Below are 4685 nucleotides of genomic sequence, written 5' to 3' on the forward strand. Positions count from 1 at the left end.
ATGGTTAGCGCATCAAGTTCCATTCACAAGGACAAATGGTTCACACAACGAGTCCCAAGGAGTAATGAACAATGTCAAATGGTTTACACAACGAGTCACATGGACAAATGAACAAGGATAAATGGTTCACACAACGAGTCACAATGACTAATGAACAAGGATAAATGGTTAGCACAACAAGTCACAAGGACTAAGAACAAGGACAAATGTTTTACACAACGAGTCACAAGGACTAATGATCATGGACAAATGGCTAGAACAACAAGTCACCATGACAAGGATAAATGGATCACACAACGAGTCACAAGGACTAATTAACAAGCACAAATGGTTCACACAACGAGTCACACGGACTAAAGAACAAGGACAAATGGTTAGCAGAACAAGTCACAATGACAAGGACAAATGGTTCACACAACAAGTCACATGGACTAATGAACAAGGACAAATGGTTGGCACATGAAGTTCCATTTACAAGGACAAATGGTTCACACAACGAGTCACAAGGACTAATGAACAAGGACAAATGGTTTCAACAACAAGTCTCATGGACTAATGAACAAGAACAAATGGTTCACACAACGAGTCACAAGGACTAAAGAACATGGACCAATGGTTCACACAATGATTCACAAGGACTAATGAACAAGGACAAATGGTTCACACAACGAGTCACAAGGACTAATGAACAAGGACAAATGGTTAGAACTACAAGTCACCATGACAAGGATAAATGGATCACACAACGAGTCACAAGAACTAATTAATAAGCACAAATGGTTCACACAACGAGTCACATGGACTAAAGAACAAGGACAAATGGTTCACACAACGAGTCACAAGGGATAATGAAAATGGACAAATGGTTCACACAACGAGTCACAATGATTAATGAACAAGGACAAATGGTTCACACAACGAGTCACGATGACTTATGAATAAGAATAAATAGTTAGCAGAACAAGTCACAATGACAAGGATAAATGGTTCACACAACAAGTCACATGGACTAATGAACAAGGACAAATGGTTGGCACATGAAGTTCCATTGACAAGGACAAATGGTTCACACAACGAGTCACAAGGACTAATGAACAAGGACAAATGGTTTCAACAACAAGTCTCATGGACTAATGAACAAGAACAAATGGTTCACACAACGAGTCACAAGGACTAAAGAACATGGACCAATGGTTCACACAATGATTCACAAGGACTAATGAACAAGGACAAATGGTTCACACAACGAGTCACAAGGACTAATGAACAAGGACAAATGGTTAGAACTACAAGTCACCATGACAAGGATAAATGGATCACACAACGAGTCACAAGAACAAATTAACAAGCACAAATGGTTCACACAACGAGTCACATGGACTAAAGAACAAGGACAAATGGTTCACACAACGAGTCACAAGGGATAATGAAAATGGACAAATGGTTCACACAACGAGTCACAATGATTAATGAACAAGGACAAATGGTTCACACAACGAGTCACGATGACTTATGAATAAGGATAAATAGTTAGCAGAACAAGTCACAGTGACAAGGACAAATGGTTCACACAACAAGTCACATGGACTAATGAACAAGGACAAATGGTTGGCACATGAAGTTCCATTGACAAGGACAAATGGTTCACACAACGAGTCACAAGGACTAATGAACAAGGACAAATGGTTTCAACAACAAGTCTCATGGACTAATGAACAAGAACAAATGGTTCACACAACGAGTCACAAGGACTAATGAGCATGGACAAATGTTTAGAACAACAAGTCACCATGACAAGGACAAATAGTTCACACAACGAATCACAAGGACTAATTAACAAGCATAAATGGTTCACACAACGAGTCACAAGGACTAAAGAACATGGACCAATGGTTCACACAATGAGTCACAAGGACTAATGAACAAGGACAAATGGTTTACACAACGAGTCATAAGGACTAATGAACAAGGACAAATGGTTCACACAACGAGTCACAAGGACTAATGAACAAGAACAAATGGTTAGAACAACAAGTCACCATGACAAGGACAAATGGTTCACACAACGAGTCACAAGGACTCATTAATAAGCACAAATGGTTCACACAACGAGTCACAAGGACTAAAGAACATGGACCAATGGTTCACACAATGATACACAAGGACTAATGAACGAGGTCAATTGGTTCACACAATGAGTCACAAGGACTAATGAACAAGGACAAATGGTTGGAACAACAAGTCTCCATGACAAGGACAAATTGTTCACACAACGAGTCACAAGGACTAATTAATAAGCACAAATGGTTCACACAACGAGTCACAAGGACTAAAGAACAAGGACAAATGGTTCACACAACTAGTCACAAGGACTAAAGAACAAGGACAAATGGTTAACAGAACGAGTCACTAGGGATAATGAACAAGGACAAATGGTTCACACAACAAGCAAAAGGATTAATGAACAAGGATAAATGGTTCACACAACGAGTCACAATGACTAATGAACAAGGATAAATGGTTAGCACAACAAGTCACAATGACAAGGATAAAATTATTCACACAACGAGTCACATGGAATAATGAACAAGGACAAATGGTTTATACAACGAGTCATAAGGACTAATAAACAAGAAAAAATGGTTCACACAACGAGTCATAAGGACTAATAAACAATGACAAATCGTTCACACAAAGAGTCTCAAAGACTAATGAACAAGGACAAATGGTTAGCGCATCAAGTTCCATTCACAAGGACAAATGGTTCACACAACGAGTCCCAAGGAGTAATGAACAAGGTCAAATGGTTTACACAACGAGTCACATGGATAAATGAACAAGGACAAATGGTTCATACAACGAGTCACAATGACTAATGAACAAGGATAAATGGTTAGCACAACAAGTCACAAGGACTAAGAACAAGGACAAATGTTTTACACAACGAGTCACAAGGACTAATGATCATGGACAAATGGTTAGAACAACATGTCACCATGACAAGGATAAATGGATCACACAACGAGTCACAAGGACTAATTAACAAGCACAAATGGTTCACACAACGAGTCTCAAGGACTAAAGAACAAGGACAAATGGTTCACACAACGAGTCACAAGGGATAATGAAAAAGGACAAATGGTTCACACAACGAGTCACAAGGATTAATGAACAAGGACAAATGGTTTACACAACGAGTCACGATGACTAATGAACAAGGATAAATGGTTAGCAGAATAAGTCACAATGACAAGGACAAATGGTTCACATAACAAGTCACATGGACTAATGAACGAGGACAAATGGTTGGCACATGAAGTTCCATTGACAAGGACAAATGGTTCACACAACGAGTCACAAGGACTAATGAACAAGGACAAATGGTTTCAACAACAAGTCTCATGGACTAATGAACAAGGACAAATGGTTCACACAACGAGTCACAAGGACTAATGAACATGGACAAATTTTTAGAACAACAAGTCACCATGACATGGACAAATAGTTCACACAACGAATCATAAGGACTAATTAACAAGCATAAATGGTTCACACAACGAGTCACAAGGACTAAAGAACATGGACCAATGGTTCACACAATGAGTCACAAGGACTAATGAACAAGGACAAATGGTTTACACAACGAGTCATAAGGACTAATGAACAAGGACAAATGTTTGACACAACGAGTCACAAGGACTAATGAACAAGGACAAATGGTTAGAACAACAAGTCACCATGACAAGGACAAATGGTTCACACAACGAGTCACAAGGACTAATTAATAAGCACAAATGGTTCACACAACGAGTCACAAGGACTAAAGAACATGGACCAATGGTTCACACAATGAGTCACAAGGACTAATGAACAAGGACAAATGGTTCACACAACGAGTCACAAGGACTAATGAACAAGGACAAATGGTTAGAACAACAAGTCACCATGACAAGGACAAAAGGTTCACACAACGAGTCACAAGGACTAATTAATAAGCACAAATGGTTCACACAACGAGTCACAAGGACTAAAGAACAAGGATAAATGGTTCACACAACCAGTCACAAGGGATAATGAACAAGGACAAATGGTTCACACAACAAGCAAAAGGATTAATGAACAAGGATAAATGGTTCACACAACGAGTCACAATGACTAATGAACAAGGATAAATGGTTCACACAACGAGTCACGATGACTAATGAACAAGGATAAATGGTTAGCAGAACAAGTCACAATGACATGGACAAATGGTTCACACAACAAGTCACATGGACTAATGAACAAGGACAAATGGTTAGCACATGAAGTTCCATTGACAAGGACAAATGGGTCACACAACGAGTCACAAGGACTAATGAACAAGGACAAATGGTTTCAACAACAAGTCTCATGGACTAATGAACAAGGACAAATGGTTCACACAACGAGTCACAAGGACTAATGAACATGGACAAATGTTTAGAACAACAAGTCACCATGACAAGGACAAATAGTTCACACAACGAATCACAAGGACTAATTAACCAGCACAAATGGTTTACACAACGAGTCACAAGAACTAAAGAACATGGACCAATGGTTCACACAATGAGTCACAAGGACTAATGAACAAGGACAAATGGTTTACACAACGAGTCATAAGGACTAATGAACAAGAACAAATGGTTAGAACAACAAGTCAC

This window comes from Silene latifolia, chromosome 2, assembly GCF_048544455.1.
Source record: "Silene latifolia isolate original U9 population chromosome 2, ASM4854445v1, whole genome shotgun sequence".
NCBI classification, from domain to species: domain Eukaryota; kingdom Viridiplantae; phylum Streptophyta; class Magnoliopsida; order Caryophyllales; family Caryophyllaceae; genus Silene; species Silene latifolia.